Source organism: Bison bison, unplaced genomic scaffold, assembly GCF_000754665.1.
Source record: "Bison bison bison isolate TAMUID 2011002044 unplaced genomic scaffold, Bison_UMD1.0 scf7180017864456, whole genome shotgun sequence".
Classification (NCBI taxonomy): Eukaryota; Metazoa; Chordata; class Mammalia; order Artiodactyla; family Bovidae; genus Bison; species Bison bison.
This window is the reverse complement of record NW_011495018.1, coordinates 21,542,015-21,557,711: the sequence shown is the minus strand read 5'-3', so window position 1 is coordinate 21,557,711 and position 15,697 is coordinate 21,542,015.

Below are 15,697 nucleotides of genomic sequence, written 5' to 3'. Positions count from 1 at the left end.
CTTTGCCAACAAAGGTTCGTCTAGTCAAGGCTATGGTTTTTCCTGTGGTCATGTATGGATGTGAGAGTTGGACTGTGAAGAAGGTTGAGCACCGAAGAATTGATGCTTTTGAACTGTGGTGTTGGAGAAGACTCTTGAGAGTCCCTTGGACTGCAAGGAGATCCAACCAGTCCATTCTGAAGGAGATCAGCCCTGGGATTTTTTGGAAGGAATGATGCTGAAGCTGAAACTCCAGTACTTTGGCCACCTCATGCGAAGAGTTGACTCATTGGAAAAGACTCTGATGCTGGGAGGGATTGGGGGCAGGAGGAGAAGGGGACAACAGAGGATGAGATGGCTGGATGGCATCACTGACTCGATGCACGTGAGTCTCAGTGAACTCTGGGAGTTGGTGATGGACAGGGAGGCCTGGCGTGCGGTGATTCATGGGGTCGCAAAGAGTCGGACACGACTGAGGGACTGATCTGATCTGATCTTGTATTCAGTTTTTCAATTTTCAAAAGTTATTCACATATTTTGGTTAGAAATCTACTGTAAGATACATGGAAGTACCTGACAAGTACAACAGAGTCTCAGAACCTAGCCCCAGCGTTTAAGTCAAGGATTCCAGTGAGGAACCGGGATGACTCAGCAGGGAAAACATAGCCTTTCCATGTTTGCTATTGTTATTGCCAAGATGGCTAATGATGCAATAATTTGAAGATAATGGGAATGAAAACCAAATTATTCACATCCATAGAGAGATCATGTTTCACGGTAGAAAGCAAAAATTGGTTTGTTCTGTTTTTCTCTCATTGAATTGATCTATTTAACAGAATCACCAGTTAACCTAAAATGCCAATTAAACATTTTGTTGAGAAACTCTTCTTGGAAATATGCTAATTGGATATGTATTGGTTTTTATGTGACATTTTATTGCTACTTCTTTGCTTGTCTAAGATTCCAACTTGGCAATAGAGATCCCAGGAAATAATCACACTTACACCAAACTGCCTTAAGTCTTCAAAGTGATAGCACCAGAACTTGAAGCCCATACAGGCACATGGCTCCAACCAGTAAATGTGGGAGAGCATTCAATGGATAATGCATAACAGCACAAAATATTCAGCATATTGTGGATTATTTGTGGCCATGTGAAACAGGGAGGGTGGGAGGCATCCTCCATTTCATAAAATTTAACTCTATACCTCACCTCACAAGATGAGAAACCAGTGTAGCTTCATGATGGTAAACACTGCAACCTAGCCTTTGGCTTTCTCACTGACTAAATGCAAAGAGGAAATGGATATGAAGATTTAAATTTACGATACTGATGTTTTGTTGTTCTTGTATAAAATCTGATAAAAGAAATTACGAAAAGAAAAAGAAACGAAATGCCAGTTATTTTCCAAGACCAATGAATCAAGGAACCAAAATGTCTTCATTTTTTTACAACTATTTGCCTCCCACACCGTGCTTAGTGTAACAAGACAAAACTGTTTTCAAAGAGGAATAGTCTAGCAGAGAAGGCAAGACTATAATATATGCAAGACAGAAAAAAAAGACTCAAAATAGTGGAAAAGAACACAAGACATGCTGAAGCCATCAGAAAATATCTTGAATGGAGGAAGATATAAAGCAAAACACTCTTAAATCAGATAAGTAAACACACTTGTCTGAAACAATGTTATACAAAAGATGATTACATTTCTGATAGGAAAAGTTGATTGGCACCTAAGTACAACAGAGGCAACCCCAACTTTCAACCCCCACATTTTTAATTTAATTTTAATTTCAAGTGGTCCTCTGGAAAATGGGGGATAAATACATCAATTTCTACCTAGTAGTGATGTTGCTGTGCTGCTCATTGTATAGATTTATCTATATTGCACTTTGAATTTTGAAAGTCACTTATATATTTTGGTTAAAAATCAAGTGTAAGATATATGGAAGTACCTGACAAGTACATTAGATTCTCAGAACCTGGCCTCAGCATTTAAGTCAAGGATTCCAATGAGGAATGATGGGTGCCTCCCACCCTGCCTGTTTCACACAGCCACAAATTATCCTCAGAATGCCAAATATTTTGTGCACTGTGCTAGTGAGTGGGTATTGCCCAAGTGAGAAGTGAGACTGCCGTTTTCAAGAAAAGCTCAGCAATCTCAACTGCCCTTCATTTTTGCCCAAAACCCTAATCTCAGTTCCTTACTACCTAAATGAGATAAGGTGAAGGCCAGGAAGAACATACCATGGGGGGAAAATGGGAAAATTTAAAATGTAGTAGCACACAGAGGTCAAGTATACAAACCCTGGAGTTAAGGCAGAATTAGATATGAAAAATTACTTCATCGTTTATTCAGTTTGTAAACTAATACTCTGATTCATAATTTTTTAGTATCTGCACATTATTTTAGAGTGCAGCTGTTCTGTAATTAAGTTGTTATGCCATTGGGACAAGTGGCTGACTATAAAGTGGGTATCACAAGGGAGAGTTTTGGGAGAAGTGCATTTATAGACACTGTGTTCAGTCATTTACCACTAACTACAATGCTTTGATAAACATCCTAGTACAGATACCTTCAAAAACCTGAAGCTCTTATTTTTGTGGAAGAGATTCAAACAGTGGGTCTTCTGGGAGAAAGGGTTTATGTAGATTCAATTTCTAACAGCTGTTATAAGATTGTTTAAAAAAAAAAACAAATAGAAAACTCCATGACAATTTATATGTTTATCAGCAATTTAGGAGCATCTTTTTTTACTCAAATTCCTGCCAGCAATAGGTGTTGGCCTCCTTGATTTCGTTTGCTTTCTACTTTTCGAATATATGCAAAACAAAGAAGATTATGTAACAAGTCCTCAAATGCCCATTGCTCTGTTTCATCGATTGGGAATATCATACCACCTCTGTAACCTTATATGTTAATTCAAATTATTGATATATCATTTATATCTAGAAAATGCATCTGTTTTAGTGTACAGTTCTATAAACCTTAATGAATGAATATTGCTGTAACCATCAGCACAGTCACACACAGAGTTTTTCATCACATTGCCAAGTTCCCTTTGCTCTTCTATAATCAAACACTGCCCTTACACCCTGAAAGAAAATGAAGGTGAAAGTCACTTAGTCATGTCTGGCTCTTTGAGATCCCATGGACTTATACAGTCCATGGAATTCTCCAGGGCAGAATACTGGAGTGGGTAGCCTTTCCCTTCTCCGGGGGATCTTCCCAACCCAGAGATGGAACCCAGGGCTCCCACATTGCAAGCGGATTCTTTACCAGCTGAGCCACAGAGGAAGACCAAGAATACTGGAGTGGGCAGCCTATCCCTTTTCCAGCAGATCTTCCTGACCCAGGTATTGAACCGGTGTCTCCTGAATTGCAGGTAGATTCTTTACCAACCTCACCCCTAGTCCCTAGCAAGCACTGGCATATTTTTCCCCTATGTGTTTGCTTTTTCCAGAATATCATACAAATGCAATCATACAGAATGTAGTAGCCCTTTGAATCTGACTTTTGCATTTAGCCTAATACATTTGAGATTTATCCATATAATTATTTGTATCAGTAGCATGCTCCTTTTTATTGCTGAACAGTATCCATTTGCAAGGGTGTGCCTGAGCTTATTTACCCATTCACAAGTTGAAATTTGAGGTGGTTATTAACATACCTGAATGAAACATTGATGCCCAAGTGTTTTGGGAACATAAGTTTTCATATTTAATTTCGTTTTTATCAGAACATATTTTTCAGATTAAAAATTTAGAATGGAATTACTGGGTTATATTGGTTACATATATTTATCTTTATAAAAAAATTACAAACCTATTTTCCAGGATGACTAAAACATTTTATATTCCCACCAGCAGTGTATGAGAGGTCTAAATTCTCTGCATTGTCATAAGTACTCGGTACTGTGAGTTTTTATTAAGCCATTCAAATAGAAATTTTCTAATCATGAATGATGTTAAGTACATTTTCATGTGCATATTTGTATTCTTTGTTGAAACATTGTTCAATCTTATTTTTAAATTGGGTAGAATATTTTCATATTATAAATTTTGAGACGTGTTATACATTCTAGGTACATACTCATTATTAGGCATGTGTTTTGAAAATATTTTCCTTCAGTTTATGCCTTGTCTTATCTTTCTTTAACAATCTGTTTATTTTATTTTTAAAATTTATATAAGAACATTGACTTGGCTGCATACAGTTCAGTGAATTTTAACATGTTTATGCTTCTGCTGCTAAGCCGCTTCAGTCGTGTCCGACTCTGTGCGACCCCATTCACGGCAGCCCACTAGGCACCCCTGTCCCTGGGATTCTCTAGGCAAGAACACTAGAGTGGGTTGCCATTTCCTTCTCCAGTGCATGAAAGTGAAAAGTGAAAATGAAGTTGCTCAGTCGTGTCCGACTCTAGCGACCCCATGGACTGCAGCCTACCAGGCTCCTCCGTCCATGGGATTTTCCAGGCAAGAGTACTGGAGGGGGTCGCCACTGCCTTCTCCTAACATGTTTATAGGTCCATGTAAAAACCACAATAATCAGTGCATGGAAAGTTCATGCATAGAAAGTTCTTTGTATTCACCCTATTTTCTCAGTAATAACTCCTAGAAACAACTGGTATATTTTCCATACCTACAGCTTTATCATTTTTGGATATTATGTAAGTGTAATCCCTCAGCAGTAACCTTTGAATACCAGGTTCTTTCACTCAGTACAATGCCTTCAAGATTCATGCAAGTTGTGTGCTTCACAATTCTGATCTGCTATACATGGCTGGGCTATCATAAACAATACACATTTACTACAGATGATTATTTATAATAATAATAGTTAACATTTATATGGTACTCATCTTGTGCCTGGCATTGTTCTAAACAGCTGTATCTTGTTCTTGCATATTAAGTCATTTTGCCTTCAAAATAACATTATGAGGGAAGTAATATTGTTATCCATTTTTTACAGCTAAATAAAAGCACAGAGAAACAACTGACTTACTCAAGGTCATAGAACAACTAAAGGACAGAACTGAGACTTGAACCCAGGTCACTTGGCACCAGGGTCTTCATCCTTAAACTCTATTGATTTAAACTCTTATTGATTTTTAAGTCTGGAGTCCATGCTCAATGGAGAAGTAAATCAGATAATTTAAAGCAGAGAGGAAAAGACCTCAATGCACTAAGTTCTTTCACTTTACTGTTTTATTTTATATACTAAGGTTTTCAAATCATTATTTGACACATCAGAAGAAAATATATGGTCTCACTTTTACTGAAGGCTTGAAGATAAACCCACATATATGTACAAACCGAAACACAATATTCTTTAATGATTCAGAAAATGAAACTGGAATTTTGAAGTCTGATTTCTAAAACTCCACAATCTTCTCCAAAATTCCGAGACTTTGATGCTGGTGCTATCAAAAGATTTCTTCTCTTTTTATTAAACAAGTTGAAATCGGTAAGATCAGTAACATTGTGTCAATTGAAGTCTCTCATGAAAATGTTGAATACAGTCACATAATTGGGGTCTTAGCAAAGCAGAATAAGCATTAGACAGTGACAGTAAAACGAAATACTACCATTTTCTCAGTGCCTGCAAACCCAGGCATTTCATGCTAGAATTGTTTTCATCAGTCTCAAGCGGGAAGAAGAAAAAGAAGTCTCAGACAGTGTGCCTGTGTGTCTGCAATAGCTGGGATGTCAGTACCCTTGAGGGTGTGCCACATTAGTCAGGGTTCATCCCACCTACAGCATGTGCCAAGGACGTACATGCAAAACAACAGTCAAATTAGAAAATTTTATTGGGTTGGCCTTATTAGGCAGATGTGCAACAGCGGAGCTGATACAAAAATATAAACAATCATCTCTTATCTTACTAGCAGCAAGTATTCATTATAATTATGACCTTAATTTTGTAAATGCTATTCCAATTAAAAGTTGTATTTACATGTGGATAGCAATTATACTCTTACCCCGATCCCAAAGCTTAAGAATAATTGTTCTTTTCTTTGAAAGCTGTTTATCTTCATGGCATTGCAAGTCATTATATAATGCATCATTATATTCAACTTATTTTATAATGATTTCCTTTATAATAGAATGAAAGTAAAATCTCCAAAGACCTTAAGTAATCAGTTTGAGATGAAATATTTTAAAAACTCTTAGTGCTAAAAGATCTTCTCAAAGTCATTTCCATATCCATGGAAATCTTTTCACTTATAACCACCTCTATGAGTCTTGGAAGGCAGAGTCAGCAAATGTTTAGAAAATAAATGTTAGAAAACTGCAGTACAGATGGAGATAGAATGATGGAGGACAGTATTATGTTGAAAGCTGCATTTTAATATGAGATTATATAAAGTTTATCTAGCACCAAAAAAGAGAAGAACAGTTGCAAAGTAACCTTGATTTTTATCTCTCTAATATTGTTTCACACATAGGAATAACTTCTACAGGATGGGGAGCAAGAAAAGACCTCATTTTTGAAGGAGAAAACCGATGACTTGTACAGGAAGTTTATTCCTTGCACAGAATCCAAGGAAACTACACACTGAGGTTGTATTATCATAGCTTGGAGTTCTTATCAAAGTAACTCCATTGGCATTTAAATCTATTTGAAGGAAGGAAGGAAAGAAGCAAAGAAGGAAGGGAGGGAGCGAGAGAAAAAAAGAGGGAGAAAAGGAGGGAAGGAAGGAGGAAAACATTACATGAGTCTCTAGTCTTCAGATGTCAGCAAATGAAAAGAGAAAAATTTTTACAATAAATTATATTTATAGCAAATATACATTAATTTTAAAATGTGCTAGAAAAATAATTCCAGAATTTATACAGAAATGTAAAAGACTCAGAATTGCCAAAGCAATCCTGAGGAAAAAGAACAAAGCTAGAGGCATAACCCTCCCAGACTTGAGACAATACTATAAAGCTGCAGTAATCAGAACAGCATGATATTGGCACAGAAACAAACATATGGATCAATGGAACAGAATAGAGAGGTCAGAAATAAATCAACACTCCTAAGGTCAATTAATCTCCAACAAGGGAAGCAAGAACATATAATGGAATGGAGACTCAGATATACAAAATGGACTTGTGGACACAGTGGGGGAAGGATAGAGTGGGACAAACAGAGAAAGTCACATCAACATATATACATTACCATGTGTAAAACAGATAGCTGATGAGAAGTTGCTATACAACAGAGGGAACCTACCTGGCACTCTGTGATGACTTAGAAGGGATAGGGTGGAGGGGAGGGAAGGAAGCTCAAGAGGAGATATGGCTGACTGGTGGTATTGTATGGCAGAAACCAACACAACATTGTAAAGCAAGTTTTCTCCAATTAAAAATAAAAAATAAACAAATACATAAAAAGACCCACACACACAAAGAATATATAATAGAGAAAAAAGTTTTTCTCTTCGAAAAGGTTGTCCTTATAAAACACAGAATTTTCTGTATCTAGATGGTTCAGTTAAATACTGAAAAGAGGTAGGAAAAACAATGAGGTGAGAAAAAGCTGCATAACAATGTCCATTGTGAATATAGTTGCTCAGAAGGTCCTCTGAGGAATAAATCAAATCATATCATTTCTCTGCTCCAAAATCTCCAATGGGCTCCCCAATTTCTCAGAGAAAAAGAATGTCCTTGAAGTCTTTAAAATGAGCAACAGTGCTCTACACAATCTGATCTTCTGTTAGCTCCTGGTGGCAGCTGTTACTAGTTTTCTCTCTGCTCATTCAGTTCCAACCAAGCTGGACAGAATACACATCGCTGCCACCTGTTCCCTCTGGCTAGAATGTTCCTCCTACAGACATCCTTGAAGCTCACTCCTTGGCCTTCCTCAGGTCTTAGCTTAAATATCACATCTCAACATGGCATTTCCTGAATCACCCATAATAAATGTGACACCTTCTTCACAAAGCAGCATTGCTGATCCCTCCTTTTCACGTTTCCATTTTGCATTATACACATTGTGCAATGCACGTATTTATTGTGTTCCCATCATTCATCATCTGTCTCCTGTCACTGGAACATAACCTGCAGGAGAGCAGGGGAGTTTTTGTGTGTTTTATTTTTTATTCACTGTTCTATCTGCAGCACTTAGAACAGTTACTGAAACAGATTATGCATTTACTAAACATTTGTTGAAACAATGAATGAACATGAAAAGAATCGATACATATGAAAAGTCCTTTTAAGGTATTTCACATTGAGAGACGAATTATAATTTGTATCCTAAGTAAACACCATTTATAAGAGTTAAGTGATACTTTACCCTTAAAGATTTACAGAGATAAGAAGAATATAGGCTGTTCCGAGTTGTATAGATAAGCATCTGCCTATAAAAAGCATACACAGAGAATTTTTAGGATCCTTTCACTATTCTTCTGCCTTAAGAGAAATTCGTGTGTGCTCAGTAGTGTTCAACTCTTTGTGACCCCATGGACTATAGACAGCCAAGTTCCTCTGTCCATGGAATTTTCCAGGCAAGAATACTGGAGTGGGTTGCCATTTCCTTCTCCAGCCTTAAAAGAAAGGACAATTGCAAAAGAAGTGGATATTGAATACTTTAGTGATTATACTTTTTGAAGAGGGTATCTTTGTGCATTAGCATGCAAAGAGATGTCATTAGAGATGTTTCACTTGTACATGTCCAACACTTACAATGCTATGCTGTTTTCTTGCATTATTTAAATTTTCTACCTATATTAATGACATATTCTATTTAGAAAACAGGCATAATTGGAGTTATCAGTATAATATAAACTTAATTATCTTATATTGAGGTCAGTATGATGTAGTAGAAAAGAAAAAACAGGATTTGGAGGCCTACAGACTAGAGATGAAGTTTCAGCTCTACTATTTATTGTTCATCTGGTCTTGAATGAAAAAAATCATTGAACTTCTTTATGTCTTCCATTTTCCTTTCTATAAAATGGGGAAGGCTAGCAATAACGTCTACTTTCATGTGGTGGGAATTAAATAAGCTAATGTATGTAAAGCATTGTCAGAGTATTTGGGACAGAAGGTCATTAAAACAATAATAACCACAATTAATTAAAGATGCTCTATAATCTAAGCACTCAGGTGACAAGTGCCCTCTGTGCATAATCTCCTTTCTTTACAATCCTGTGAGATAGAAACTATTAGGATCCCCATTTCATAGATGAGAAAACCAACTCTAGTTAGGATTAACTTGCCCACAGGTTACTCAGGTAGAAAGCAGCAGAGCTAAGATGTCATCTCTAGTCTTTCTGAGTCCAGAAATAGAAAATATAAACACAAATGTATTCTATATTCCATACACTAGTATACTAATTCCCTTACCTTTGGATTTAAGAAAAACTTACTCTGTCTTGAATTTGCTCCATAAGAGATTTTGTTACAGTAAGACACCAGAATATTACCCATCTGCTAGCTTGCTGCTAGCAGAGAAGAAGGCAATGGCAACCCACTCCAGTACTCTTGCCTGGAACATCCCATGGGCAGAGGAGCCTGGTGGGCTGCAGTCCATGGGGTCGCTAGGAGTCAGACACGACTGAGCAACTTCACTTTCACTTTTCACTTTCATGCACTGGAGAGGGAAATGGCAACCCACTCCAGTGTTCTTGCCTGGAGAATCCCAGGGACGGGGGAGCCTGGTGGGCTGCCGTCTATCGGGTCACACAGAGTCAGACACAACTGAAGCGACTTAGCAGCAGCAGCAGCAGCTTACTGCATTTTCAAATTTCTCCTAATCATTCTCACTAAACAATTTCTCTCAGGCCTTTGGCGCCTTTTCTGTTTTCTTTTTTGGTGGAGTAGGGGACAGGGTAAGATATTCAGAGAGCTCTTTCTTATCCCAATTTTTCTTTACCATCCTTTTCCCCAAGCCATCAATATTTAATGGTTTTACCCAGAGGGGTCACCCCTCTGACCTGGTACATCATTTTGCTTCCTCCTTCCTTAGTCAGTTTTCACTCCATTTGTTGACAGCTTCCAGGTACTAGGATGCTCAGATATAGTTATGTTCTAAAGAGAAGCCCATAGGACCTCCATTTCCACCCAAGCATAGCCACTGATTTCTAAATCCGGCCTCCTGGTGCTTTCCACAACAGGAGCAAAATGTTCTAAAACTCAGTTCAGTAGTTATAGTGATGATCACAGATGTAAGCTTGCTTGCACTTCAAACAAAGTGAGATAAGGAGAGGGCCTGAGGCATTTTTCAGATGAGAAGCAAAGAACAAACAAACCAAAAGGCTGCAGATATCTAACACTCCCATTATTAGCTGCAGACGACAAATATTTGAATCATGACTGTTGGATAGAAAATACATATACACACATTCCCCTCACATAAATCCATAAAGCTGAAAATACCAAAAAAATTGTGAGCATTCAAAATGAAACACCAAATGAAAAAAAAAAAGCAGAGAGGCTGTGTTAGCACACAGTGTATAAACGCTGTCTTTTTCAAAGAGCTCCATATGTTCTTTGAAACTACACACGACAACAACAACAACAACAACAACTATAGGTAGCCCAGACATGGTTAAAATCAGAAAGAAAATGGAAAAGCTAAGAGGAAGGACAGGGGTAACAGAGGGACATAGCCCCAAACCAAAGAATGTCCTAAGTACAGAGCTAATTAAGCTCCTACTAGCTGTCAGATGCGCTTCCTAGGGGGCTCAGTGGTAAAGAATCTTCCTGCCAAACAGGTTTGATTACTGGGTCTGGAAGATTCTCTGGAGAAGGATATGACAACCCACTTGCCTGGGAAATCCCATGGACAGAGGAGACTGGCAAGCTACAGTTCATGAGGTCGCAAAGAGTCAGACAACAAAGCTGGCAGAACAGTTGACACTCTGTGTTCATTATCTTAAAACAACTCTCTAAGAGAGGAATGTTGACTAAAAAAGGATGTACAACTTGAGAGTTGTGAGTTAAGTTTTATTTGGGGCAAATGAGGACTGCAGCCCGGGAGGCAGCATCTCAGATACCCTTAGAGAGACTACTCCAAAAGGGCAGTCAGGGAAAGCCAATATATAAGGTTTTAGTGAAGGGGGAGTTCAATACCATGAAGCACTCAATTTACAAAAGGTTTTTTTGCCAGTCATGAGGGTCTGACATCACCATGAAGGGATTTAGTGGTTCTCTAGATATAAGGAGGTGCAAGGATTGGGATCAAAAAATCTGTTTCTAAAAACATCCAACTATCTAAAGACCTGTCCCACCAGATTCCCTGGAGCACAGAGTGCTTCACTCCACCCTGAACTCCCTCAGGGACTGTTGAAGTTCAACAGCTATGGCAGCATGGGGTTCAGTCTCCATAGAGGCAGATGGCAAATGCCTTTGTTGTTCAGTCATTCGCAATGCTCTTGGTAAGTGCCAGTTTGTAGTTGACAGGAATTATTGTCCACTTCATAGAGATTAGAAAATTATTGTGCAAACTATTTCTTATACATTATTTCTAGTCACAGGATTTAAACCTGGGTCTAAATAAACCCTTTCTTTCAAACACACTGTTGCCTTCTTAAGAAACATTTGTGAACCTGCTTCTTTCTTGGAATTATTGCTTGAGCCTCCCAAGTCTGATGGGAGAAAGGACGGCTCCCACTGCAGGGAGAGGCAGCCACAGGCAGCAACCTGGAAAGCATGAATAGTCCAGTGAGTTGTTTTCAACCACTTTGCTCTTTATAGCCTCATAATGTTTAGCTACCATGATTCCCGGAACTGGGAATCCATTTAAATATGCAATGGAGCTTTATTTTTATTTTACTTCTGCTGGCCCCATCAGCACACCCTGCATTATAAAGCAATAAGGCAAATATCATATTTAGTAAGCTTCTGAGTATAGGAAAATGTCTTTGTTGGCAAGAGAATCTAACTAGAGCAAGCAGAGAAAAAGACATTTTCTGTGACGACTCCAAATCTCTCCCTAGAATGGGTTGGAAAACAATGATTGTTTGTGGCTTTTTGGAATTATTGGAGAATGCAAAAAAGAAAAAAAGATCTGTTGATTAGTTATACAATTCAGCCAAATTGGAACCCTTCTGATAGAGAAAGGGGATGCTATTAGGACAGGTTGGGTCAAAGAAGAATTAAACTAGTAATTTCCTGGATAAACAAAAATTTTTGTCATGCTGGTTACTGGTAATTTTGCCTCTAATGAAACATTAAGAGTTTTCAGCCAAATGAAAGATGTTAGAATTCATCTGGGCAACATTATTTGAGACCTTTAGTTTGCTCAAAAGAAAATGATTACTCAAACCTGGAGCAAACTCTGGGTGTCTGTGTATTATTTGAATAATAATTTAAAAATAGCCATTGTAGTTGACTCAAATCCTTCCAACCCTGCACTATTGACAAAAATATATAAAAGATCTTTCTTTATGAAAAAAGGTAACCCCAGTGCAAGCTTTCCCATCTCTTTGATTGTTTTAATAATCTAAGAACTGTGCATAAAAAATGAAAGAAGTGGGCTACTTATGTGAGCATACTTCAGACACATGGAAAAGACCCACTGACCCGAAGCACCTAAGTCATCTTTGTCTGATATTTAAAATATCTACACCAAGGAGTCAAAGCTTTCATTCAACTTTGAGATAGAAGACTTAAAATGAATACCCCTAAGAAGAGGAAAACATTTACTGAATTTTGTCAAATAATAATCTCTATCATGGCTGCAAAGAATAAATATCTTTACTTGGGATCTTAAGAACTCCAGTTCAGAAGACACAGATTCATGTCAAACCAAAAAAGTGTTCTAGGGAAAAGAAAGATGCAGTGACTTATAAAGACAAAAGCCACAAATTTGTTAGAGTTGCCTGGCAAGAATTATGATTGACTTTAACACAAGAAAAGAATTATTTGTCCTTATGGAGTAGCCTAACACCAGTCACTTAGGGTAAGGGTCCAGTAAGCATCTTAAGAGTCTGGAATATTGTGCATATTGCTCTTTCTGGAGCCTGTGTTAAGACAGTAAATGGTTAAAAGTCAGATTTTTATCAGAGCTGAGACATTTATGCCACACTTCCTCCATGGCTTCCAGCTCCATTTTGGAGAGCTCTCTTATCAATATCAACTCCATTTTAACTTTCACAATTGCATGATTGGATATAAACATCTGAGACAATGTCTCTTCTGAATATAAATTTTAATTGTGGGAGTGTCATGAAAAAAGAAAGTATACAATGTGGACAAAACACAGACTTTATGATTAGGCAGAAAATAATAGAGATTTGGGGCTGGCTCCAAATTACCTATGTAATCTAGGGAAGTCTATTGAACTTTTCCTCGCTGGGAAGAGAGAATGATTACAATGCATCCAGTAGAGTTCAAGGCGTATAGTGATGATAACTCCTGGGAGAAACCAGAGGGATCCTGAGGGCTGAGGGGAAGAGGGACATAGAACTGGGAAGGAAGCACAGGAGAGGGCGAGCCTGGAAATAATGTACAATCAATTTTTTATCCCCATCTTCACCAAGTCCAGGCCTGGATGGTGCACTAGACCCCTCAACAAGCCTTAGAGTTCTTGGTGGTCTCACAGCTTGGCTGAAAGAAATTTATCCAGTTAAAATTGTCTTAGTTGGATTCACTGTCACTCTATGACAGCCATCTTCCTTTCCTCCTGTTGGGTTTTTAATATTTATCTTCATTAACTTTATCCTGAATGCACACACAAGGCATTCTTGGTTGAAGACAGACTTTTTATTAATTACTTCACAGTAAGTAATGTGTACTGCCTCTCCCTTCCCCACTTCTTACCCCAGTCGTCCTACCTGGGGTGACAAAATGGAAGCCCATTTTGAATGTTTTTTCTTACATAAGTAGTCAGACACTCCACAGGAGAAGGAGAAGAAACAGTTTTTTCTTGATTTATGAGAGAGGATGAAGTTGTAACCTTCCCCTCCTGAAAGGGTCTACTTGGAAATGTAATGGGTTTGATTTCTAACTTTAACTCTTTCTAATGTAAAGAAAAACTCTCTAGGAGACAGACAGCCACAAAACTGTTGGATTTTGTCAACTAAAGATGTCACGAAATCCCCAGGCTTCAGACTTTCTTAAAATGTAGTACCTAGGAAGAAAGGTCTCCAGCTTACCCTGTACCTGCAGAGATAACCTAAGTGCCTATATGTGAATGAAATCTTCTGGATTTTGGCTCCATAAGAAAAGTTTTAAATGAATAGCTACAGATGTAATCATTGTGATATAATAAAATGTTTAAAGGAAAAGTGAAAGCAAACATTTTCTAATTCATAGTATATATGTTTCTGTCGCTCAGGAGGCCTTAGAGAGAAACACACAAATTCAGGGAAATTCTATTTCCCAACACCTTCCTTCTTTACACTTTAATTATTTGCCAATATTAGAGACTTCCTCTGGCAGACCCAGTACACTGGTACTAATCCAAACACAGGGAGAGACAAGTTGTCTTGCATTGCCATGGAAGACAAATTAGAAGATCAGTTGTCTGTGAAATCAAAGATAATGTTGGGATTCATGAGTGGATAAAACAGCTGTTTAGGAGAGACTCTTAATGGTCAAATGTAGAGCAAAGCATAAATTCTATCCCAAAGTAATCAAGGGACATACACAATCTTATCCTCATTTCTTAAAATGTATCTATGTCATTCCAGAGAATTCTAAAACTGCTTTCATTATTATGATCTATTAAATAATAATGATGGTATAATGGTTAAGAATTTGTTTTTTGGAGTCAGAGAATCCAAGTTCAAAGTAGAATATCAACCCTTCCCTAGCTGAATGATACTGAAAAAAAATCACTAAACTTCTGTAACAATTGGCAAAATATTCTTAAAAGAGTGAAATAACAATTTTTTATAGTGAGGACTAAGCCAGATACTGAGTGAAAACAATTTAGCACAGTATAAGTGAGAAATAGATTTAAGGGGCCTAAATCTGATAGACAGAGTGCCTGATGAACTATGGACTGAGGTTCGTGACACCGTACAGGAGACAGGGATCAAGCCATCCCCATGGAAAAGAAATGCAAAAAAGCAAAATGGCTGTATTTGGAGGCCTTACAAATAGCTGTGAAAAGAAAAGAAGCGAAAAGCAAAGGAGAAAAGGAAAGATTTAAGCATCTAAATGCAGAGTTCCAAATAAGAGCAAGAAGAGATGAGAAAGCCTTCCTCAGTGATCAGTGAAAAGAAATAAAGGAAAACAACAGAATGGGAAAGACTAGAGATCTCTTCAAGAAAATTAGAGATACCAAGGGAACATTTCATGCAAAGATGGGCTTGATAAAGGACAGAAATGGTATGGACCTAACAGAAGCAGAAGATAATAAGACGAGATGGCAAGAACACACAGAAGAACTGTACAAAAAAGATCTTCACAACCCAGATAATCACGATGATGTGATCACTCACCTAGAGCCAGACATCCTGGAATGTGAAGTCAAGTAGGCCTTAGAAAGCATCACTACGAACAAAGCTAGTGGAGGTGATGGAATTCCAGTGGAGCTATTCCAAATCCTGAAAGATGATGCTGTGAAAGTGCTGCACTCAATATGTCAGCAAATTTGGAAAACTCAGCAGTGGCCACAGGACTGGAAAAGGTCAATTTTCATTCCAATCCCAAAGAAAGGCAATGCCAAAGAATGCTCAAACTACCACACAATTGCACTCATCTCACACACTAGTAAAGTAATGCTCAAAATTCTCCAAGCCAGGCTTCAGCAATATGTGAATCATGAACTTC